Source organism: Mauremys reevesii, linkage group 13, assembly GCF_016161935.1.
Source record: "Mauremys reevesii isolate NIE-2019 linkage group 13, ASM1616193v1, whole genome shotgun sequence".
Lineage (NCBI taxonomy): Eukaryota > Metazoa > Chordata > Testudines > Geoemydidae > Mauremys > Mauremys reevesii.
This window is the reverse complement of record NC_052635.1, coordinates 2,682,976-2,708,922: the sequence shown is the minus strand read 5'-3', so window position 1 is coordinate 2,708,922 and position 25,947 is coordinate 2,682,976. Positions and strand designations below refer to the sequence as shown.

General features: G+C 47.6%; 1 pseudogene; it reads right to left on the bottom strand.

The window, feature by feature from the left end:
- Positions 1-26: 26 nt before the first annotated feature.
- Positions 27-9,695, bottom strand: LOC120380793 (annotated as a pseudogene).
- Between the last annotated feature and the right edge of the window lie 16,252 nt (positions 9,696-25,947).

Genomic DNA, 25,947 nt, shown 5'->3' with positions numbered 1-25,947 from the left:
AGTAACTCCTATCTTAGAACCCTTAGTCACGTGATTATCCTCATTGACCTGAGGGCCAGCACTGGGTTGAGAGGCCCCTGGACAATTGCCCCCTTTGCCGCTGCCTTTCAGCAGGCCTGGCAGAGACCACTCAGCTGCTAGCACAGGGCTGGGAGTTTCAAAGGGGCCTCATGGCTAAAGGAACCCACCTCACATTCTGCAATCACAGTCCAGAATTTCTGCTGCTGTCCCAGGGGAAGGTAAAGACCCAGATATTTAACATAGTAACCGGGGACCGGCTGCTCTTAATTACAGAAAGCTCCCCAAGGTTGGTGCTGAGGGAAGTGGCTGGTGAGGGTACCGGGAGGAAGTCTGGTAGGGCTTACTGGGATCATGCAGAGACAGGCAGCAGCCCCACAGAGGAGGTGTCAAGGGTCTTTGGGTCAGAAAGTGCAGGGCTGGAGGCCTTGTCTGCTGGCTGCTGGCCTGGGGACCCTCATTCCCCTTTCGATAGATCTGCTCTGGGGCTGATGCACCCCAGCCATGACATGCAAGAAGAGAACTCTGTACACGTAACGAAGCTATGAAATCCGCGCTTTCAAAACAATGTCAGAAACACAGAAGGGGAGGTCTGGAGAGGAATGGGGGGAGCAGGAAGATGAGGACTCTCGACTTTTTTTTCCCTGTGAACTGGCCACCAACAAACACCTTTCCAATATTGGTTCTTGCCTGTCACTGGAAACAGGGGCGGCTCTAGGAATTCCCCCGCCCCAAGCAGGACGGCATGCCGTGGAGCGCACTCTGGTGGTCGCGGGTCCCGCGGTTCCGGGGGACGTCTTGCAGACGTGCCTGTGGAGGGTCCGCTGGTCCCGCGGCTCCGGCGGACCTCCTGGCAAAATGCCGCCCCAAGCGCGCGCTTGGCGCGCTGGGGTCTGGAGCCGGCCCTGACTGGAAACGTGCAGAGATGAGAACGCAGAAAGCCTGGCAGAGTGGGGCAGGTTCCTTTCCGTGCTGTCATACCCTGACAGCAGTTACAGACACTTCCCTGATTGCCAAAGGGAGACTCGTGTCCACTTCAAGGGTGTCAGGGCTGGGACTGCAGACCGAGCATACACCATCTAGCAAGTTGTCAAGGCAGCAGCCAAGGCTGAGCGTCTGTTAAACCCTTGAGGAGTTCAAAGCTTCTCCCAACCTTTTTTCTCCAGTAATGAGTCTAGCTCCCACTCTTGGATCCTCAGACCAAGATGTGAGATCATAAGAACTGAAGAACGGCCAGAGACCTTTCCCCTCCCACACCAGGGAAAATAAATCTTTGGCTCCATTTAGCTTTCGTTACAGCCGCTTTGGAAGGTGTTTTCTCCCCTTGTACGGATAAGAGAGACTGACCTGTACCACCTCAGGGTTCAACATAGACAGCTACTGAATTAATTGGATCTCTCAGGGTGGGTCCCGGTCAGGGGCTGCAGTGGGTATCAGCAATTTGTGGAGCAACCACCTGCTATGGAAATTCTGTGAAAGGGCGATTCATCCTCCGCCCCCACCTGTACGAACACTCCAGCTCACCCTTCCCTGCACGCTGCGCTAGGACACGTGTCTATGTGTGTCTGTGAGTCTATGTAGAGATGGGGAGAGAGAGAGAGAGAATAGTTAGATCAGTGGTTTGCAGAGGCCAGTGCCTGTCATGCTGACTAATATTAACTTTTTGTTCCTTGTGATATCCCATCTGTTCTCTCCTGTTTTTTACCTAGATAATAAAGTCTTTGGGGGGCAGGGATCCAATATTAACTAGAATATTAAATGTTATGGAACCTTTTAAATCTGAGCCTAGAGGCTTTAATTCTTTCCAGAATAAAAGCACAGCTGTGAAGGGGATGTTTATCTAGTTCTAAATGTATAGCTGGAACCTCTTCCTATGAAAGAGTCGATTTTTCAAAGGAACCTAAGGGAGTTAGGCACCCAAATCCCATTGGATGAATAGCTCCCATGTGTTTATTAGAGTGTTTAACTGTTTGAATAAAAGTTCCAGATTGCCAGATGACATAATTGGGGGTAGCTGCTATATTGAATTCAGTGGATCTGTGATCATTGATTTCAGCTGTGGATCTGCTCTCATCGTGTAGGTCTTTCTTATGGCCACAACAACCGAAGTTGTGTGAAATCAGAGGCGAGAGTTTCATTGGTTCCAAAGGGCTGTAGATCAGCCCCATCATCACCCATTTCGGTTCTCTGAGGTGACAGCCCCTGCCCAATGAGTCTGAGGGTACGTCTACACTACGGGATTATTCCGAATTTGCATAAACCGGTTTTGTAAAACAGAATTTATAAAATCGGGTGGAGCGCGGCCATACTAAGCACATTAAATCGGTGGTGTGCGTCCATGGTCCGTGGCTAGCGTCGATTTCTGGAGCGTTGCACTGTGGGTAGCTATTCCCTAGCTATCCCATAGTTCCCGCAGCCTCCCCCGCCCCTTGGAACTTCCGGGTTGAGATCCCAGTGCCTGATGGGGCAAAAATCATTGTCGCGGGTGGTTCTGGGTAAATGTCGTCAGTCACTCCTTCGTCTGGGAAAGCAACGGCAGACAAGCATTTTGTGCCTTTTTCCCCTGGATTGCCCTGGCAGATGCCATAGCATGGCAATCATGGAGCTTGTTTTGCCGTTTGTGACTCTCACCGTATGTGTACTAGATGCCGCTCACAGAGGTGATTCAGCAGCGCTACACAGAAGCATGCTTTTGCTTTTGCATGACAGCAGAGATGGTTACTAGCCATATTGTACCATCCAAACCCTTCCATAAATTGGAACTGAGGATGATCATGGCTACCAGTCCTTTTGTACCATTTACTGCTAGTGCCCCTGGCCGATCAGCCAGGGGTGCAAAAGCCAAGATTGGTTACTAGCCATATTGCACCTTCCATCGTTTTGTACCATTAGCTGCTGTCATAAGTGCCCCTGGCTGATCAGCCAGGGGTGCAAAAGCAAAAATTGGGAATGACTCCCTGAGTCAATCTCTCCTTTTTGGTATCTAAAAATAGAATCAGTGCTGCCTAATATAGGCAAGTGTACTAGAGAACCACCGTATCATAGAACCAGAGAGCACAGCTGCTCTGTGTCAGAGCCTGCAGAAATCTGTATGCTATTCACAGGGGGTGCTCCTGTAACAACCCCACCTGTTGATTCCGTTCTTCCCCCAGCCTTTCTTGGCTACCGTAGCATTGTCCCCCCACTTGTGTGATGAATTAATAAAGAATGCAGGAATAAGACACACTGACTTGTTAGTGAGAAATGAGTGGAAGGCAGTCTCCAGCTGCTATGATAGTCCAGACAGGACATTAAGCAGTGTGTAGGAGAGAAGCCCAGCATCCCACTGCTAGTCCAGGGGCAACTGAATCTTTTCTTTACACATGAAGGGTGGGGGCTGATGGAGCTCAGCCCCCTGTTGCTATGATGAGGATGGTTACCAGCCATATTGCACCATCCATCCACCAGAAAAAATTAGGGCCAATAGGCTGATGATGAGGATGGATTTCCAGCTTATTGTACCATCAGCTGAGGCTGATGATGAGGATGGATTTCCATCTTTTTGTACCATCAGCCACCCATGGCGGGGGGGGGGGGAGCAAGGATACTGGTGTTGAGTGCTGCACTATCGCGTCTATCTGCAGCATTCAGTAAAGATTGGGTGACATGTAAAAGAGTCAGAGGATTGTTTTACCTTTCGCTTCTGGGGGTGGGTGGGGGGTGGGTGAGTAGATTGCCAAGCTATGCCCTGACCCGCGGACACTGTGTTTGACCCTAGAAGCATTTGGAGCTCAGCCAAGAATGCAAATACTTTTCGGAGGCTGCAGGAACTGTGGGATAGCTTCAGTCCTCCAGTCCATGAGCATCCATTTGATTCTTTGGCTTTCCGTTACGCTTGTCACGCTGCAGTGCGCTGAGTCCCTGCTATGGCGTCTGTCTGGAGATTTTTAAAAAAGGATTCTGAATTTCATCTTCTGTAACGGAGCGCTGATAGAACGGATTTGCCTGCCCTTACAGCGATCACATCTGCATGGTCCATGCGGGAGCTCTTTTTTTATTTTGATTTCGGACTGCATCACCACCCGTGCTGATCGGAGCTCCACGCTGGGCAAACAGGAAATATTCAAAAGTTCGCGGGGCTTTTCCTGTTTACCTGACCACTGCATCTGAGTTCAGATTGCGGTCCAGAGCGGTCACTGGTGCACTGTGGGATAGCTCCCGGAGGCCAATACCGTCAATCAGCGTCCACACTAACCCTAATCCGATATGTTAATACCGATACTAGCGTTACTCCTCTCGTTAGGGAGGAGTACAGAAACCGGTTTAAAGAGCCATTAAAATCGATATAAGGTGCCTCCTAGTGTGGACGGTTTTGGCGTTAAATCGGTTTTACGCTCCTAAAACCATTTAAACGCCTAGTGTAGACCAGGCCTGAGATAATAATGGCCAGAAGAGTGAACGTTTCCCTGCTACCAGGAGCAGGGACGTTTGTGTAAAAGGCCCCTGAGTGTATGCATGGAACTCGCTTCCTCTTTTTGTGCCAGTCCCTGCTCTGCTCTGTGTCACTGTGTCCCTGGCGCAGTAATAGGTGCCGGTGTCTGCAGCTGTCAGCGAGCAGAGCTGGAGATAAACTTCACCCTTCGAGGTGTCCCTGGTGATGGTGATCTGGCTACTGAAAGCTGAGCTGTAATCTGTGCTGCCTCCCCCTGCGGTGCTCTGGATGCGCCCCATCCACTCCAGCCCTTTCCCTGATGGCTGCCGGACCCAGCTCCAATAGTAGCTGCTGACAGAGACTCCAGAAAGCTTTCAGGGTGATACTGAGGGTCTCTCCGGCTTTCACCGCTTCTGGGCCAGTCTGGACCAGCTGCACCTGGGAGAGGACACCTGGGGAAAAGAACAGAGCTGACTCTCACCTGGAACTGGTGCATTCCCCACCTCGGTGTTTCTCAGCGTCCCATGAAATACTCACCTGACGGGGCAGCGAGTAGGAAAAGGGAGCAGAGCAGTGACAGTGATGGCTAATGGAGACACTCCCCAGGGTGCAGGACCGGTTCCGTGTCTGGGGAGAGACTGAGGATCCTAGAACTAGGGGTTGGTATTTAACAGAAACCCCCCGGGGAAGGGATTTGCATGAGGGTTTCCCAGGGTGGCTATTAGAGGCAGCAGAGGATGAGCGCTCAGTACATGGTGATGTCCCCTTTGGACAGGGGTCCCCTTTACACCCCAGAGAGACCAGGCGCTCAGCTCAGCACAGCTCAGCACAGCTGTGCATTAGTCTGTTGAATTGCTTGGAGCCCTAGAGACAAGACAGGGGTGGCAGGGTCAGTTCTTAAATCACCCACTCGCTCCCTGTTGCCGTTGGGTAAATCCGTTTAGGGGCTCTGTGTGCACAATTCCCACTCTTGTTAGTGGGCAGTGGGTGCCCCAAACCCCAAGGCAAGTTGGTTAATTTCCACTTTTGAGACTCTGGGACTTATTTCCTTGTCTGTAAAATGGGGTTAATGAGACTTCCCTGCTTCACGTGCGGACTAGAGGGTGAAATCCAGGACTGGTTGTGAGTCGTTAAAATGTTCCGGTGACAAGGAGCAGAGAAGAATAGAGGCAGGTAGGTGGCTGCGCATCCAGCCGCCAGTGAAATCCAGTGAGATTGTGGTTCCTAAATCCTCCAGGCTTCTTAAGAACATAAGAACTGGTTAAAAAATAGCTACAAAAAGATCTCACAAAACTGGGTGACTGGGCAACAAAATGGCAGATGAAATTTAATGTGGATAAATGCAAAGTAATGCATATTGGAAAGCACAATCCCAACTATCCATACAAAATGATGGGGTCTAAATTAGCTGTTACCACTCAAGAAAGAGATCTTGGAGTCACTGTGGATAGTTCTCTGAAAACATCCACTCAATGTGCAGCTGAAGTCAAAAAAAGTGAACAGAATGCTGGGAATAATTGAGAAAAGTATAGATAATAGGACAGAAAATATCATGTTGCCTCTATATAAATACATGTTGCTCCCACATCTTGGATACTGTGTGTAGATGTGGTGCCCCATCTAAAAAAAAAGATATATTTGAATTGGAAAAGGTTAGAAAAGGGCAACAAAAATTATTAGAGGTATGGAACGGCTTCCGTATGAGGAGCGATTAATAATACTGGGACTTTTCAGCTTGGAAAAGAGACAGCTAAGGGGAGATACAATTGAGGTATTTAAAATCATGACTGGTGTAGAGAAAATAGATAAGGAAGTGTTGTTTACTACTTCCCATAACACAAGAACTAGGGGTCACCAACTGAAATTACTAGGCAGCAGATTTCAAACAAACAAAAGGAAGTATTTTTTTCACACAATGCACAGTCAACCTGTGGAACTCCTTGCCAGAGGATATTGTGAAGGCAAGACCATAACAGGGTTCAAAAAAGAACTAGATAAATCCATGGAGGATAGGTCTATCAATGGCTATTAGCCAGGATGGGCAGGGATGGTGTCCCTAGCCTCTCTTTGCCAGAAGCTGGAAATGAGTGACAGTGGATAGATCACTTGATTATTCCCTGTTCTGTTCATTCCCTCTAGGGCACCTGGCACTGGCCACTGTCAGAAGACAGGATACTGGGCTAGATGGACCTTGGGTCTGACCCAGTAGGGCCATTCCTATGGAATAAAAGCAAATACATGAATGAGAGACAGAGTTATAAAGAGAAACCATTCATTCCCTGCTGAAGGAAAGACCAATAGAGGATAAAAGTCTGTTAGGATTTCACATTTATTTGCAGATATTGTGGAAGACTGTGTGAAGGAGATATCCCTGTATGAATATTGCTGTGTCTAGAATCAGAGCTTTGTATTTAAACAGGGACCCACTCAGGCAGGGCCATACAGGTTGGCTTGACCCAACTGAGGGTGGGGGCGAGAGGTGAAAGTGGCTGACAAGATTTCAGGTTAAAAGAGGCTGCGCTCTCAGGGACTTGTCCTCATTTTACAACAGAAGTAGAAAATACATTTCAGATTTGAAGGACTCTCGGCCCAAAGGAATGTGGGGTGGGGGTGGGGGGTATAACATAACACCTCCACGGGAGTTAGGTGGCTAACTCAGGAGCTTTTGAAAATACCACTGGGTGTCTCTCTTCATCTTTGAGCACCTCCATATATTTGAAAATCCTGGACCAGATGTCACAGACTCACAGATCGTGCCCACTCATGGTCCCGTGTGGTCTGTGGGCAGTGCCCCTTTCAGCGCGACAGCCCTTCTCGGGGGTCCACTCTCTCTCTGGGGGTCAGGCCCCTACACCTCCTGGAGCCGCACCTTTCTGAGCCTTAGCACATCTGTCTCTTGCCGTGGGCCCCCTCAGGGAGTCCCCTCGCTCTGGACTACCCCCCCCCGGGACCTCCTCATCCCCAAAGGGGTTGATGCAACCCTGTTCTCTAGAACAGAGTGACTCTCAGCCAGCATAAAACAGCAGAGTTTATTAAGAGTTGAACACAGCACAGGAAACTCTCAGGGCCTCAGGCCTGGCCTCCCTCAGCACCGCACATCCCAGTTCCCCTGCAGACAGGTGGGCTTTGCCTGCTCCGCCTCTCCAGCCCAGAGCCCCCCTGCTTCCTAGCTGGGCCTCCGATATCCCGGGCCCCAAGGCCCGCCCCTGTCCATTGTCTTCTCTTCAGGTAAACAGAGTCGTAAACAGGAAGACCTGGGTCTCCTCTCCTCTCAGCCCTCTTCTGACCCCCTCTGGCTAGAACCGGCTGGTCAGGTCAGCAGGGTCCTCTCTTCACAGCCCATTGTCCTTCCACTGGCCAGAACCGGCTGTGACTCCTGAGCTGGGTCACCAGGTCACCAGTCGCTGGGGTCTCCATCCTCCAGGCCATCGGCCGGGGTCCCGAGTTCCCTCTCCGGTCCTCTGTAACAACAAACTCCCTCTCCCCTCCCCTCTTTAAACCAGTAACACCCAGGGACACTGAGTCCCCCTCTCTCTGCATGCAACCCACTGGAAAATACAGTAAACCCAAGAACCCCCACACACACACTTCGTCACAGATTCTTTGCTGTTTGTTATTGTGATTATAAAGTTGTGTTCCTTTGAGATATGAGCCTTTAATTTTCAGAACGCTCTTCGATTCCTTGTCCTTTCCCTACATTGATAAGACTTGTCCCGTCCCCCGGAGCCCTGGGAACAGGGGATGATATGACAGGACCCTACGAATTATGAGCTGTCCCCACCCAGGCTGCTGCATAATTGACTCCGCTCCCTGCCTGGTCCTGGCTGCGGTAGGATTCCATTCTGCTTGGGAGCAGCGCCCCCGTCTGGCCGCATCCAGAGCTGCAGCTGCTACTGCCAGAGAAAGGCCTCACGCATCGCTGTCTGGATGTGGGAGTGAGACGCCCAGGTGGGAAGGGGGGATTTTTGTAGGTGGGGACCGGGCAGGGAGAGAGATGAGCTGAGTTACCCACTTTCTCTCAGGCAGTGTCTGGCAGAGACCGGAACGGAACCCGAATCTCCTTAACCCAGTCCCGCGCCTTTCCCCTAATCCTACCCCGGCTTCATCCCCTAACGAGCTGCAGCGGGAGGGCTGATTTTTGGAGGTGCTGGGCCCCGGCAGGTCTCACTGACTTCAGGCAGAGCAGTGCCCGCTTAGCGCCTCTGACACTGGTTCCCCTGGGGCAACGTTTCCTACCCGGTGTCTGAGTCTGGGAGTGTGAATTGTTCGGTGCCCAGCGCGAGTCCCAGGGAGCCGGATTCCCAGAGGTGGATAATCGCCCACAGCTGTGACTGACATCACTCAGCGATGCAGGCGCGGAACATGCTTTGGTATTGAGGCCCGGAGTATCTCACCGTTCATGTCACCGTTACCCCGGTCTCAGTGAGTCCCCGGTGCACATTTCAGCGGGAGGTGCAGGGAAGCGAGCGTGTAAAATCCCTTGGCGGAAGGGGTTGGGAGGGTGGGATGTAGGAGGAGAAACACGGGTGGCTCCTGAGATCCCCTGTCGGTATTGCCCCGCCTGTCTGTCTCATCCCCTACATGATGTCGGCTGATTATTACGAAATTCGCTTCTCCTTTTTGTGCCAGTCCCGGCTCTGCTCTGTGTCACTGTGGCTTCCCTGGCGCAGTAATAGGTGCCGGTGTCTGCAGCTGTCAGCGAGCCGAGCTAGAGATAAACTTCGTCTTTAGAGGTGTCCCTGGTGATGGTGACACGAGGCTTGAGAGCCGAGTTATACTCTGTGGTCCCTCCCCGTTCAGTGCTGCGGATAAAGCCCATCCACTCCAGCCCTTTCCCGGGGGGCTGCTGGTTCCAGCTCCAGTAGTGATCACTGACAGAGACTCCAGAGACTTTACAGGTGATACTGTGTGGGATTAGAATGTGAGATACTGAGCTGATTATGCTGGGAGTTGTGTGTGAAGGACTGGCCTTGGGCTTGTTCTCATTAGCCAGTTAATTGTAAATAGGATACAGGTGTGTAGGATAATTACCCTATGGGTTATAGCTGCAGCTGTGTTGATTTGATTAATCAATTAGTAATTGATTGTCTACCATATTGTATATAAGAGCATGCTGGGAAATGAATAAAGAGAGATGTATACACACACACGCTGTCTCTCTCTGCTTGTGACCACACTTGACTGTTAGACTTCGTTCCTGCTCCTGTGATGCAACAAATGGTGACCCCGATGTGATGCAACAAATGGTGGAGAAGCTGCGGGCCATGGTATCGCTGGCCTGAAGAAAAAAAAAAAAAAAACACCCCGGCGTCCGAGATCCCCCGCCGCAGGAGGGGGAGAGAGGCGGAGGAGCCGCGCTCCGGAAAACTTCCCGGCGCTGTGAAGACGCAGCGGGCAGGGGGCTAAGACAGAAAGGGGGGCTCGGGTCCCACCTGGCCCCTGTTCCTGAGCCAGCGCTGATGCCTTGCGGTATCGTCCCTGCCAGGCGCTTGTCACAGGCGCTGGAGCGGTGTTCCCGGAGCAGCGGAGTCTAACAGGGCTCTGGTGTCACCTGCAACAAAAACAAAATGCCTTTGCAAGGGCTTTTCCGAAAAGCTCCAGTGAGAAATGCCGCGCTCAGCCTGGGTGCGCTCAGTGAATCTTCAACTAGTGTCTGCGCGGCTCCCTTTTGGCAAGTTTGGAGCGTGGCAGAGAGAGGAGAGATCAGGAACGGGAGCTACGTGCGTTTGTTACTTACAGGCAATTTGAAAGGCCTGGAGAAAAAAAAATCCGTGTGTGTGGAGGAGAAGAGGCAGAAGTCAGCCAGCCAACAGCCTGTGTATGTGTGAGAGTTTATAAGGGAGCAATATTTTCTGACGTGCGAATCTACACTTGGAAACAAAAGTGAAGCATGTTGCATGGGGCAGATTTTACCTTGTGTTTGTAACATGACTTTGAGGTCTAAGAAATAACCCGTTGGTATAAAAAAAAAAAAAAAGGGGGGGGGGCGCACCTGAGCTCAGTGTTGAGCGGCAAGCTGCAGGGCGTCTGAAAAGGGAGGCGCACCTGAGCTCAGAGGTGAGCAGCTAATATGGGAACTGCTGCGTCAACAAAGGAGAAGACGGTGACACACATCACGGAGCGGCGGGGAGAAAAGTTCCCCTCTGATGCGTTATCCCGCCTGTTGCAGTGGGGACGAAGAAGGGGACTTTCCGTTAAAACTGTTTGGGATCGGCTGGGCTGTGAGCTTTGGAAATCGGTGACTCAGGGTGATGAGGAGGCTTTCTCCCTGAGTCCAGTATGGCTCACCGCGCAGAGAAGACTGGAGGAGTTTGAGGCCAAGAATGATACGATCCAATATTTGCAGAATGAGAAGATTGTCTTAGAGGTAGCTCTGCAGGCAGCGAAAGCAAGCAAAGAAGAACTTGATGAAGGAGTAAACTTCTTAGGTGAAAGTACTGAGGCAGCATCAGAAATCTTGGCACAATTGAGCCAGGTGGAAAATCTGCAACAGGAAAGTGCCAGCCTGAAGAAACAGACCCAAAAAGTAAAGGAGCAGTTCCTACAGCAAAAGGTAATGGTGGAAGCTTATCGAAGAGATGCAAGTTCACAGGACCAGCTGATTAGTGAATTGAAATCTACAAAGAAGCGGCTGGATTTGGAAGTGAAAGAATTAAAACGGGAGCTACTGGAACTTCAAGGTGAAAAGCAGTCCATTGATGTTGAACGCTCAAGACTTCAGAAGGAAGTATCCCAGGTTCACCAGCAGATGGTGGAGTTAGAAAGCCACCTCCAGTCAGTGCAAAAAGAACGGGCACAAATCGCTGATGGGGGAAATAACCAGGCTTCCCATGAAAGGATTCAAGCTTTGGAGATAGAGCTGCAGGCTGTTAGCCACAGTAAGATGATGTTGGAGACAGAGCTGCAAGAAGTAATTTCACTCACCAGCCAGGAGCTTCAGGAATCTAGAGGTTTCAGGAGGAAGATAAAACGTTTAGAAGAAATAAACAAGAAGTTGGCCCTCGAACTGGAACATGAACGGGGGAAGCTCACTGGTCTTGGTCAGTCTAACACTGCTTTGCGAGAGCACAGCAACATCCCCGAAACAGTACTAGCAAAGAGAGAGGCAGACCTGGTGCAGCTGAATTTCCGGGTTCAAGCAGTCCTAAAGCGTAAAGAGGAGGAGGATCAGCAAATGAGGCAACTTATTCAAGCCTCACAGACTGCCTTAGAAAGAGAAAAGTTAAAAGTTAATAACCTTAAAAAGCAGGTTGCGGCAGCCAAAGTAGGTGCAGCGCATGACCGTCGTCATTATAAAGCTGCTGTTCTTGAGCTGAGTGAAATTAAGAAAGAGCTACAAGCCAAAGAACTGCTTGTCCAAGCCCTTCAGGCTGAAGCAGACAAACTACAAGCTATTATTGAACGTGCTCACGCCTCTCTGAAGGCGCTCCTTTTAAGACAGAAAGGAGGGATTTGCAGTGAGCGGGCAGATGCCTTGGATAAGACGCCTGCCGCTCGGTTGCTGAAAGCTCTTCATGTGCTTAATTGGTTACATCTTGGTAAAAACAGCCAGGTGCCCCCCGCGATTAAACATGTCAGCGGGATGACTGGGGAAGAGCAGGGTGCGGCCCCCCGACCCTCGGTCAAATGGTTTGATTATCAGCAGCAAATATGGAAAGGACCAGTTGACTTGCTAACGTGGGGCAGGGGTTATGTGTGTGTTGCCACTGATGCGGGTCCCAAGTGGATGCCAGCGAGGTGGGTCCGGCCTTGGCTGCGTCCTCCGGAGCGACGGTAGGCAGATATGGAGGAGCTTTACGAGATGCACCCAGACGCCGTGGAACCAGAGCCCATGGAGGAGAACTGTTTATTAGCTCTGCCAGGACTTTTCCTGTTTGATCCTCCGTGAATGAGTTACTTGTTTGAAATGATTTTTGCTGTGCCTGAAAGAAATTGTGTTGGCTGTATAGCATTTAGTATTTATGTCTTGTGTTTTTGTTATGTTTTGTGTTGTTTGTTTTCTGGCCAGAATTGTTGTTGTGTTGTTATGTGGTTTGATGTGTCTAGGATCTCCCCCCACCCTCAGTGTCAGTTTGATCGCCTGACATCTGAGGGATACTCTGGTAACAGCACAAGTTGGTGTGCAACAGAGAGGGGGGAATCCTGCAGAATTTATATCATTTGTTTGTTGTGTTTTGTTTTTGTTTGTTATAGAATTTGAGTGTTGAAGCACCCTTCTGAATAGGGAACTTGAACTATTTTTTTAAAGGTTGTCTAAGGTGCAAGGCAGAGTTTGGACTATTCTGTTTACTGTTCTGCACTACAAAATAGAGTAACTCTTGAAAACAGGTATAAAATTTTAATTTTGATTTGTGATAGGTTATAGTGTTATGCTGTTATGAGTTGGAAATGTTTTCTTCTTCTCTTTCTTTTCCCCTCTCCTTTTGATTTTTGAATACAGGGGGGAGGTGTGGGAAAAGAAATGTGAGATAAGTTAGACAGGTGTGCAGGCTAAATTAATTAACCAATTAGTTATTGCCTGATTTGATTGTATATAAGAGCCTGCTGGAGTGGAATAAAGATACTCTACAGATTATTTAGTGGTTGTGTATTGTGATCTTATTTGAAGGTTCTGAGGCAGATCATCAGCTGGTGTTACTTTACACCAGCTGAGGACCTGCACCTATTTGTTTCCATCATAATATTTATTATGATAATTTAAACTTCTTGGACAAGACTAAGATAGATTGTGGTGTTATGTTGTTATAAGTTGGAAATGTTTTGTGAATGTTTTTTATCCTCTTTTCCTTTCCCTCTTCTCTATTTTGAATAGAGGGGGGAGATGTGGGATTAGAATGTGAGATACTGAGCTGATTATGCTGGGAGTTGTGTGTGAAGGACTGGCCTTGGGCTTGTTCTCATTAGCCAGTTAATTGTAAATAGGATACAGGTGTGTAGGATAATTACCCTATGGGTTATAGCTGCAGCTGTGTTGATTTGATTAATCAATTAGTAATTGATTGTCTACCATATTGTATATAAGAGCATGCTGGGAAATGAATAAAGAGAGATGTATACACACACACGCTGTCTCTCTGTGCTTGTGACCACACTTGACTGTTAGACTTCATTCCTGCTCCTGTGATGCAACAATACTGAGGGTCGCTCCCGGCTTCACTGCCCCCGGGCCAGACTGGACCAGCTGCACCTGGGAGAGGACACCTGGGGAGAGGGAAGCAAAGCAAGGAAAGAATTAGCCACCCAAAGAATCTGTGGATCTGGTGATACTTTTCTCGCTCTCAATAAACACTCACAGGAGGGGGCAGAGAACAGGGAAAGGAAAAGCCACAGAGATTTAATTCTCGTGTTCATGCAGTGAGGGGAACTCCCCAGCGGGCATGACCGGGCAGTTCTGTGTCTGGGGAAGAGACTGAGGCTCCTAGAACCAGGGGTTGGTATTTAACCAGGAACCCCCGGGGCAGGGATTTGCATGCGGGTTCCCCGGGTGGGTATAAGAGCTGGCAGGGGGTGAGCGGTCAGTACATGGTGATGTCCCCTCAGGGACAGGGGTCCCTTTTACACCCCAGAGAGACCACGCGGTCAGCCCAGCGCGGCTGTACATTAGCCTTTGGTGGTTCGCCTGTGGCCCCAGGAGACAGGATCGGTTCCTACATCACCGCACTCGCTCCCTGTTGCCCTTGTGTGAATCCACCTAGGGACTCTGCGTGCACAATTCCCACTCGTGTCAGTGGGCGGTGGGTACCCAAATCCCCTAGGCGAGTTGGATAATCTCAGCCTTACTGAGTCAGGGCCTCAGTTCCTCCTCTGTAAAATGGGGCTAATGACACTTCCCTGCTTCACCTGTGAGGGAAAAATCCAGGATGCGCCAGTGACAAAGGGCAGAGAACAGTAGAGACCGGGTGGGGGCTGGGCATCCAACTGCCAGTGAAATCTGTCTGAGGATTGGTTCTGCTTTGAGCAGGGGGTTGGACTAGATACCTCCTGAGGTCCCTTCCAACCCTGATATTCTATGATTCTAAAGGGGGTTCGGCCCTGGGAGGGTGAGGGCGGCTCCCTCTGTCTGGATCTCGCTAGCTAAGAGGCCACCCCGGCTAACCGGGAGAGGGAGAAAGGTTGGGTTTCCCAAGTAGCACCAGCCAACAGCTTTCAGGGCAGGAGCAGGAGGGAGGGAAGTTGAGAGACAGGAAAGTTCTGGGCTGTATCCACAGGAGGCCTGTGATTGTGGTGGGTCAGGAGTGGGGCTGGGAAACACACTGGCAGGGGAAGGGGAGAATTTGGCAGGGATATTAAACCTTGTCCCTTAGGGTTCAAACCAGTGATACTCAGATCTCAGGGGTTCAGGAGCCAAACTATCCATCAGTATCACCCAAACAGCCACGTAGTGTGAATGACAGGGAAAATATCTAGAGTGTGTGTATACACATAGACACACTCGATCTATATACTGTATTTAGTATATGTATACAAATATTTATATAGAATATAATATATTATCTATCAATCCCCCTCCACCCCCTCTATCTAATCTGTCTGTATACCTATATCTGTAAAATTCCCACAGTAAGTTAATAACTTAGTGCAAGTCGATAACTTCATTGGTTAATAACATAATGAACACGTCCTGATTGGTTAATAACTTGGATGGGTTCGTAATTAAATCACACCCAGGTGCTGCAAAGGGCGGCAGAAGACACATTAAAAATCCCCCCTGCTGTTGGAGAGCCACAGTCTGGGTGTCGCTGGTTTAACCCAGGGCGAGACCCGATGGGGGAGGGTGGATTCTCTCACATCCTCAGCTGCGGGGTGTTGTCAGAGCGGTACCGGTGTGGTGCTCTGCTTTCTCCTTGTTGATATCACTCGGCTGCGTGTGTGAGTTCCCTCTGTGTGCTGCCCCAGCTCTGCAGATAGCTGACACAGCAGACCCGACAAAAATCCCCAATGACCACAGAGTCCAGTAAGATGCAAAGCCACGTCGGCTAGGTTTATTGCGACCTCGGACACAATTGCAGTTCCCTGTAGGTTTCTTAGCCTAACTCAGGGCATACTACGAGAAAGTGCCTCTTGGCAAGGACCCGGCTTAGTGGCGGGACTTTCCACTCCCCCTACGGCCGGACAAAGACACCGCCCCAGGGATGCATTCTTATACACAGATACAAACAAGTTACACATCACACCTGACGTATTAAGGTACAACCTCTCTACGTAGCAAGTTACAACCTTTCTACGTATTAAGGCACCGCCTTCTCCCTTGTACATGTTGGTTCGAACAAAACAACTCTATCCATCATTTTACCCTTTTGCCCCTGTCATTGGGATGGGTCAGCCTGTCCTTTCGTTATCTATGGAATGTTTTAGCATAAAATGTTCTATATTGGTATGCTAGGTGAATATGTATTTCTGCAGCATCAGCCTTTTTCCTTGCCAGCTTCTGTGAACCGGGCCGGCTTCTGGCTCACAGCTTAACTTTGCTTTATGTTAGCAGAGTCTTGTCCATTACTTTAGTTCAGGCCTCAGGCCTCATACTAGGCCTTTATCAGGGCCTGCACTTACTACATTCCCCCGCTTTTTGTCTTTTTATGGGGAGGATGTTTACCCATCGTCCCGGAAAAGCATAATGTACGGACTAAAGATAACCCAGTGGGCTAAACACTGTTATGTGGTTACCTTATTTTACCATCCATACACTCATGCCCCATCTGTCTTTTTAGTCTGCACATTCCCTCGTACGACTATTAGGCAGATTTTATTATCCAATTATTTTTTAGTCCCTTATGGTGGGCCTGGGAATGTTAGGCCCGGGACCATAGATTCATAGGGGGTAAGTAGCCTTTCTAGTATTTTCTTGAGGGCCTCGTGAAAACATACACATATAAATGTAAATATAAAATATAACTATAAAATATACATATTGTGTGTATATGGGTATAAATATGTATATTGTATAATATAAAATATGTTATATACTAATCATTACACCTATATATAGGTATATAGCTTATAAATGATTATTATTAGTTAATTAATGTGCTCTAACTTCTTACTCCATGACATAATTGTTTGGGTGTACCACAGCGGTGTTGATTGCCATTTCCATTCCTTTGTTCACTCTACCTTCCAACTTGGCTTTCTTTGTTTGATGGAACATATAGCAACACATGCCTATTACCACCACCACTGTTAAAGCCTGGATCCCCATTAGGAAGATGCTTAAAGTGCGAACTACTGGATGTAAAGTCACATCCTCGGGGATTGCCCACCAGGGTGTTTCCACCGCTTGTTGAACCTCATCCACTTCACGCATTTGCTGCTGTATTAAGTGGGCTATTGGTATGAGGGATTCCTTAGTCCTTGTTACTAATTCATGTATATCTAAATGTAAGAATGTCACTGGTGGAAACAAATCTACCAGTAAGTTTTCCAAATGTTCATGAATAATGACCGTTTCAGTGACAGCCTTACCCTTTTTTGTTGGCCAAAAGGCATGGGCTCCTATTTGAATAGTGCTAGTGATGGGTACACAAAATCCTGCCTCACTTGCAGGGCAGATATTGCCATTTATAGAAAAATTATGATACCCGATGGCACAGGCCATGTCTTGAATGCGCACTACTTCATTAACCAATTCCTTTTGTACTAGTCGTGCCCAGCCTTTTTTAGTGGTATTAATGTCAATTTTAGCATAACACTCACACAACCACCATCCATTGTGTTTTGTACAACATGCCTGATTGATTTCTGAACCAGTTTCTGTTACTAAACGCACAGTGGGGTAGTGTTGCACGTATGTTTTATCTACCAAAGTCCCCACACTATTTGCATAGTATACTTTAACTGGCTCCTGTACCCATCTAGGTACTGCCATCATGAGGTGTATGCATTTGCGTTCCCCTTGATTTCGTTTTGGAATGCTGTCAAACTTAGCAAATTGTAGGAAAATAGGCATCATATGTTCTATGCCCTGTTGTTGTATTTGGTTCATGATGGTGTCATGATTTAAAATGCGTGGCCAATTTTGAAGCTGCAACTGCAGTAAACTTTGTTGTACTATCTCTATTACCCTATTGCCATAGGCTGTGCAGGCCACTGCCAATGAAACGTCATTGTTTTGTATACTGTTAATAAGAGACAAAATAGTGGCATTTAGGTGTTGAAACCCTTGTGCGATTACATGCATATTGTCAATAGTGATTGTGTGTTGGTCCATTAATAAGCTACTAACACCTCCCCCTGTTTTTACTGCTTTACCTATTCCATCCACCACAGTACTTATTTTCCAATTAAGATTCTCGATGTCTGCCGAATTCCATAGGGACATACCAAGGCCAGAACCTCCCAGGGCTGTTCCTAATATATCTCTTTTGTTTCTATTTTGTTGTGGGATAATTTGGGAGCCCTTCCAGAGTTGTAACTGCATTTGCATCTCTGAATTAAACCAACTCTTGTAATGACTGGGACATTGCTGTGGCATGGTTATTCCGGCAAAATCCAGTTTCAGTGGCACGTAAAGCCACCCTACATTTTCTACCATATATTCCGTAGTGGGGTGTAGGAAAATTCCTGATGTAGGCCATGGCTGTGTAGTTAGGCATCCTTCCTCTAGTTCAATATCCATGTATGGAGGAATAGAAGGAGATGGTGTTGGGAATGTAGTAGGACAAATATCCTCACAAACCTGTATATGGTAAATGCATTTACTGGTACTTGGAGTTATAGACCAAGTTCCTGTGTATGTACCTGCATCCTTTAACTGTATGTTGCGAATGCGGATTGATGCACTCCACTTGTTTTGTATGTTTGTGAACTCCACTCTATTCACCCAATCCCCATATGTTTTTACTTGTTCATTGACGTAACTGATTACTGGGTTTGATGCTTGAAACCAATCCAAATAAACGGTAGTGGTTTGAAGTAAATGTGGTTGTATAATGCATGTTAGCGTGAGATCTTCCCCCACCATGACTGTACGGTAGTCTTCCATAATGTGCTTTGGTGCTACTAGAGCGCGCCCCATATCCGGAGTACCACGCTTGCTTCCCTTATTTAAATTGGGTTCCAAATGTTGTGGTGGAAAAGCAGAAGGACCATTGTTGGAATCTGTGTGAGGAAGGGCAATAATATCAATTGGTTTACAGTTAACAACAACATCAACCTTCCAACAGCATGCATACTCCCCCTCTGTCTCTTTACTTAAAATCAGTTCCTTTTCAATTCGTTTTGTCACCTCCTCCATCTGTGGGGTGGGAACACCTTGTGTTTGGCTACCGTTCTTAACTGTCCATCCCCATGCCATTAGGATTGCAAAGGGTGACCCCCTGAGGATGATTCCTGTTTGTTGTCTTCCTTCACTTTCACACACCAACTTTAACACAGTCTCAATAGGGTGCTGCTGACTTGTCTGCTCCCATCCATCTGGGTTGTCTGCTGTCTCTACCCGGAAGGTCCTGGTCACCGAATGTGTTTGGTTGATCTTGACCACATCGACCAGTCCCTTTGAGTTCTGGACTGCTACCAGGAAGCCTGTCACAATCCATATCCAAGTTGGCATCTTAACCTGTAAAACATAAAGTACACTCTCGCTTCTCTTTTAGTGGTACATAACAATTTTTTTTTTTAAAGCAGCAGTATCACATAGCCATTGTATTTAATATGTGATATAGGACCAGTTTACACCAGCTTTTGTTTCTTTTTTGCTGGCTCCTGCCGGGTGTAATCCGTATTTAACAAATCCAGTATGATTTGATCACTTAGTGGATTTAAGAACAGAAATCTTGTCCCTAAAGGGACATTAGGTACGTTATTAATCCATGTGATGCCTGGCCCCAACATCCATACCGGGTGTTTTCCAACTTGGTCCAGTATCCACACGGAAGTGTCCTTGTCATTCCACCAGATGGTGATCATATTACCAATACCCCAAGTAAACTGGCCTTTTGCACATAATTGTCTGACTGGATAGGGTCTAGACAATTCAAAGCGTTTTAATTGTCCCCAAGCCATGTACAATAGCGCACGGGGTGCAGAGGGAGCTCTGAGATTAAAGCTTGTAAAACTCCCATTATTTAACTGGAAGGTTTCCATGGTACTTACTGTTCCTGCTTATTCTGTATGTTTTTCTGTAAAGCAAGCAAAAACATGTAGCAAGAGATCCATCCTCTTTGGAACCCCCTTTCAGGTGGCTGAAAGCAGCTATATCCCTTCAATTGCATGGCATGTTTCCAGCGTGGCTGTTTGTCTATATCAACCAGGTATAGGGAGGGTCCCAATTTCTCCAGAATGGGCCAAGGCCCACACCATTCTGCCTTTGGAAATTTTTTCCTGGGACCTGGTTCAATTTTAACCATTACCTCTTCTCCAATTTTCCATTGCTTAATGTCACTGTGTTCATCAAAAGCCCGATTCATTTTTTGCTGTTCTGCAGCCTGCTGTGCTGCAGCTGCTCCTTGGACTGTGCCCAACCAATATTTAAAACTGTTCATCCAGGTTGTAGTTACAAGTGCTGTAATTGTTTCCCAATCTGGAGGGTAAAACAGATTTTCCCAACCTGGCATAGGTCTTCCAAAAAGAATTTCATATGGGCTAAAGCCCGTCATACGGTTTGGCCGGCTACAGATTCTCATTAGGACCCAGGGGAGTACCATGTCCCAGTTTGTTCCCAATTCATTACAGACTTTAGATAATTCAACTTTTAAAGATTTATTCATTCGTTCTACCTGGCCTCCTGCCTGAGGATGATAGGGAATGTGTAGTGGTAGTGGAACCCTGGCCCAGGTACCCATATCCCGGTATACCTGCCCAATAAAGGCGGGACCGTTGTCTGAATCAATGCTGTGGGGCAATCCCCATTTTGGAAAAATTTCTGTTAGTAGCTTTTTTGCGGCGACCTTACTAGTCTCTCTCTGTGTAGGAAAGGCTTCCACCCATTTACTAAAGCTATCCACAATTACAAACAAGAATCTGTTTCCCCTAGGAGTGGTAGGTAGAGGTCCTATAAAGTCAACCTGTAAACGTTGAAGGGGGCCCTTTGGCGCCTGGTGCATTAGTTCTCCCCTTCTTTTCCGTCTAGCAGGGTCCTGTTTGGCACATGTTAAACAACTGTGAAGATGTAAATTTAAATCCTCTCGCATTCCAGGCCACCACCCCAATTTTTTAAGTTTTTCCAATGCTTCTTCTAGTTTGGGGTGACCTCCCACCAGTGAACCATGTACCCACTGTAACAAAAGTTGCTTCAATTGTTTTGGGACCACCATAACCCAGTCATTGTCTGGTTTAGCTAAAATAAGCTCTCCCTCTTTGTTTAAGGGGACACCCTGCCATTGTGATGGGCACTCCGTTATCCATTGCTGTATTGTATCATCTTTTGCCTGAAGCTCTTGTAAATCCTGTATCTCCTTCTGGTAGTTTCCTTCGTTTTCCTGTTTCAACTTTGCCTGTGCTCTAGTAGTTACTGACACAGGCATTGGTTCCCACAGAACACCGGTAAGGGCTGCCTCCTTAGCTAATGTATCTGCTTGTTCATTTCCTCCTTGTAAGGGTCCTTTTTTCTTATGGGATTTTATTTTGACCATCTGAATTTTTTTATACTGTTGTGACAATTTCTCCATTTGCTGCCATAGGGTTTTATGCTTGATTTCTGAGCCGTCTGTCCCTGTAAACCCCATGCTTTGCCACCATGGGAGGTAAATAGTGGTGCCCTTGTACACATAATCAGAATCGGTCCCTATCACAATTTCAGATTGCTTGCCCTTCATTCTTATTAAAACTTCCAAAACCGCTGATACCTCTGCAGCCTGCGTTCCTCCCTTAGCCAATTTATACTGGAAGGAATCACTGCTTGATTTATTTCCAGTTAAACAAATTCCTGCAAATCCAGTGACTCGCTCTCCTTCCTCATAGTACGAGCTACCGTCCACAAACCAAACAGTTTTTCCAATCACTTGGTCAATTGGGACTGCTTTAAACACAGGATGAGCTCTAGATTCCGTTTGAGGCTGACATATATGTTTTTTACCCTTCACATTTAATCCCCAGACAGATATTTCTGGTTCTTTTAGTGTGACCAATTGAACATTTTCTGACATGAGAGCGAAAACCCACTGAATGGCTTTATCAACTCTCACATGCCCTTTTGACAGATTTTCCTGACTGAGTAACTTTCCCAGTGCATGGTGACTTTTTACAATCACCTTACTTGCTCCTACAATTGCCTGGGATTTTTGTAGCGTCCAGTAAGCAGACAGAGCAATCTGCTCACAAACCCCCAGTTTGCTTTCTGGACTGGTTAGCGCTCTGCTGTAATATGCAATAGGTCTTTCCCCAGCTCCTGTATCCTGAGCAATCATACTAACAATACAGAAGTTTTTAACGCTAGGATACAGTACAAAAGGGAAGTCATTATTGGGAGCGGCCAATGTAGGTGCCTCCATTAGTCCCTGCTTTAAACTTTCCCATGCCTTAGTAGCCTCCTCTGTCCATGTCCACTGTGGTCTTTTAAGAACCTCATACAGGGGACCTGCCTTTTCAGCATATCCAACCATAAATTCTCTGCAAAAGTTAGTTAGCCCTAAAAAGGACTGCAGAGACTTGGTATCCACCGGCATGGGCAAGTTAACGATACATTTCACTCTTTCCTTATCTACAGACCTTCCCCCAGAACTGAGTCGAATTCCCAGATACTGCACTTCTTTCTGTTTAATCTGAGACTTGGAGGGGTTAAGTTTCAAGCCGAAAGCTTGGCAGCAAGTTAGCAGCTGCCGCATTAACTGTTCATGTTCCTGCTCTGTTTTACTGACTACTAAAATGTCATCTACATACTGAACAATTTTTCCTGTTTGCAGTAACCCCTCTTTCTCTAGCATATTTCTTACTACAGTATGGAAAATTGTTGGTGCGTCACAGTACCCCATTGGCAAAACATTCCAGCAGTATTGCATACCTTGGAATACAAAAGATGTTCGATACTGAGACTCTGGGTCTAAGGGTAAACTCCAGAAGCCATTTGCCACATCGAGTACTGAGAACCATTCCATTTCAGGGGTAACCACCTCCAATAGCTCGGGGTAAGCCGCCACTACGGGTGCCCCTCGTTTTGCTGTTTTGTTTAACCCCCGATAGTCAATTGTTAACCTCCATGTACCATCAGGTTTTTTAACTGGCCAAATTGGTGCTGCATTAGGTGCTGAACACCTTCTGATTAAATTTCGTTTTTCCAATTCTGTTATTACTTGCCTTAACGATCTCTTTGCTTCCTGAGGTATCGGGTACTGTTTGATAAATGGAGGTGTGTCTCCTTCTAATGTCACAGAGGTTTGCATTTTTCCTGTATCTAGGGAGTCTGCTGCCCAGACGGTTTGAATTTCAGTCCACCAGCTCTCCCAGCCTTTTGGTGCGGGAGGTGGTTGTTTAGGTTTTATTGCTTTCACCGTCTGTGTAGCCAGTCCCATAGGGATCAGATTTGTATCATTTGTGCCTTGGATTACAGTGAGAGTTTGTCTAATACACATATTGGGAAAATCCAAGATTAATCCCAGCCGTTTAATAGTTTCTGCTCCTATTAGATTCTCTTTCCCTGCAATAGCACACTTCTCATGAATAGTATGCATTCCCAACTGAAGGGGAAGGGTTTTAACATCATACGTTTGGTTAGCTCCAGATATTCCCTGTATTTGCACCGACTCTCCAACTGGATATGCATTAAAGTCATCTTTTACTATAGGAATTCCAGCCCCCGTATCCAACAAAAAATCAACCAGCCCCTCCCCGACTCGAATGCTTAAATGGGGGCGCCCCCAGACATCTACTGTCATGGGTTGCTGAAAAATGCATTCCGAGTCATGGGTAGGGCTGTCCTATGCCACTAAATCAGTAGCGACTGGGTCGTTCAATCCTGATGTTAGGACTGTTGCCCGAGCTACCTTCGTCACTGTTTTATCTTTCTCCTGTTGAGACTCCTTACCAATCATACACGCCTGCAGCTGTGCCTGCAGCCTCTCAATCTCTCCTTTGAGGTTTAAGTTTTCCTGTTTTAACACTCCAGAAGGCACCCACGCACTCTCTCTATCGCCTCCTCTGCCTCTATTCAATCCACGACCTCTCCAACCCCGGCCACGACCACGGGGAGAGTATCCAGGACCCTCTGTTTTCCATTGTCCTAACTGAGTACGCAGCTCACTGACAGGAGTTCCTTCCTGCTGCTTAACTGCCATCTCTATCTTTGCGATCCATTCATCCCAAGGTACATCTCTACCTCCATTCTCACACCAAGCATTCATCCATTCTGACACACCAGGAGGCAGCGCCTCCAAAACAATTTGCTTTAGATCTTCCACATTAGCAGACCCTCCTGTCAATCTAATATAGGTCTGAGTTCTATCTGCCAGCTTAGCCGGAGCTTCCCCTGGCAACCTTGCAATTCCTTTCAGGGTTGCTAACTCACTGGATAGCTTAAAATGCTTTTGAACCACGCGTTTAAGCATCTGTGCAACATCATCATCAAAACCGAGGGTATGACAGTTCAGGGGCCCCAACAGGGTTTGCACCAAAATTGGTTCCTGTAACATGTCAATTCCTACTGCTTTTAGCAACTGCGAGCCTTTATGGAGCCATACCATGAACTCATTAAAATTTTCGGAGGGGGGGTGTCCAACAGCTCCAGCTAATGCAGTCAGTTCATTAATTTTTAAAGCATCAAATCTGGCTGTTAAGCCGCTCACGCGTGGTTTGGGGGGGGTATTTCTTTCTTCGTGATCTTCCCTTCGCTCTACATGGGCACGACGGGGCCATGGATCTTTTATATAGTCAGATAAGTTTTTTGTTACAGTTTCCACTTCATTCCACAATTTTAATGTGGGGGGGTTTGGTGTACGTGGGGTTTTATCAATAGTGTAGTGGTTCATAGGATTTGCACTAGTAGTTTCACTAGAATCTTCAGTCCCATTTTCACCCATCTCTCCTGTTTTTACTGGAATTGATCTAGGTTTTGGGGAGGGTTTGCCCAGAACCTGGCTTACATCATAAGGTGGAGGTTGCGGTGCGGTAGCTCCTGCCCACGGGTCCTGAGAGGATGTTCCAACAGAGTCATTCCACATGCCCCCGTCACAACACCCATCCCAGCTGTCCCATTTTCCATCTTTTAAATTGGCAAGGGCCACCTGTTTCCATTTCTGTCCCCATTCTTCAGGCACTGTAACAGCACCTGAAGTACGCTGAACTTCAGGGGACGGCACCTTTTGCTTTTGCAGGTTTTCTACAGCTGTTTCCAATTTTTTGTTTTCCTGCTTTACTTGCTCGAGCATATCATGAGTCTGGACTGCCTGTTGCCCTGCTAAAAGAGCTTGGGCTTTCCAGTGCTCGACTGCCCGGGTTGCCTCTTCTACTTCTCCTGTTTTTTCTGTTACCTGTTTGGCCAGCATGCCAGCATGCTGTTTAAGCCACCTCACTGCCATAGACATGAGTTGCAAAGTTCTTGCTTTTTTACTTTTATTACTATTTCTCAGAGCCTCCGTTTCTACCATTGCTCTACATATTCCAGTCCATGTTTCCCCACTCTCTTTTTTAAATTCATAAGGACCCCCTTTACTGACAATCCAGCGGGTCCAGGAGTTATCAAACTCCATGGAGATTAAAAGGGAGGGGATCAGGGGGTTCCCTAGCTCGAGGTTTACTGCCATGTTGGATTGCGATTCTTACCACGGCAGGCTCGCTTACTCACCAGATCAGCGGTCGGGGTCACCAGTGTTGTCAGAGCGGTACCGGTGTGGTGCTCTGCTTTCTCCTTGTTGATATCACTCGGCTGCGTGTGTGAGTTCCCTCTGTGTGCTGCCCCAGCTCTGCAGATAGCTGACACAGCAGACCCGACAAAAATCCCCAATGACCACAGAGTCCAGTAAGATGCAAAGCCACATCGGCTAGGTTTATTGCGACCTCGGACACAACTGCAGTTCCCTGTAGGTTTCTTAGCCTAACTTAGGGCATACTACGAGAAAGTGCCTCTTGGCAAGGACCCGGCTTAGTGGCGGGACTTTCCACTCCCCCTACGGCCGGACAAAGACACCGCCCCAGGGATGCATTCTTATACACAGATACAAACAAGTTACACATCACACCTGACGTATTAAGGTACAACCTCTCTACGTAGCAAGTTACAACCTTTCTACGTATTAAGGCACCGCCTTCTCCCTTGTACATGTTGGTTCGAACAAAACAACTCTATCCATCATTTTACCCTTTTGCCCCTGTCATTGGGATGGGTCAGCCTGTCCTTTTGTTATCTATGGAATGTTTTAGCATAAAATGTTCTATATTGGTATGCTAGGTGAATATGTATTTCTGCAGCATCAGCCTTTTTCCTTGCCAGCTTCTGTGAACCGGGCCGGCTTCTGGCTCACAGCTTAACTTTGCTTTATGTTAGCAGAGTCTTGTCCATTACTTTAGTTCAGGCCTCAGGCCTCATACTAGGCCTTTATCAGGGCCTGCACTTACTACACGGGGTTCCGTGAAGCAGCCCCGGCTAGTCATGCTCC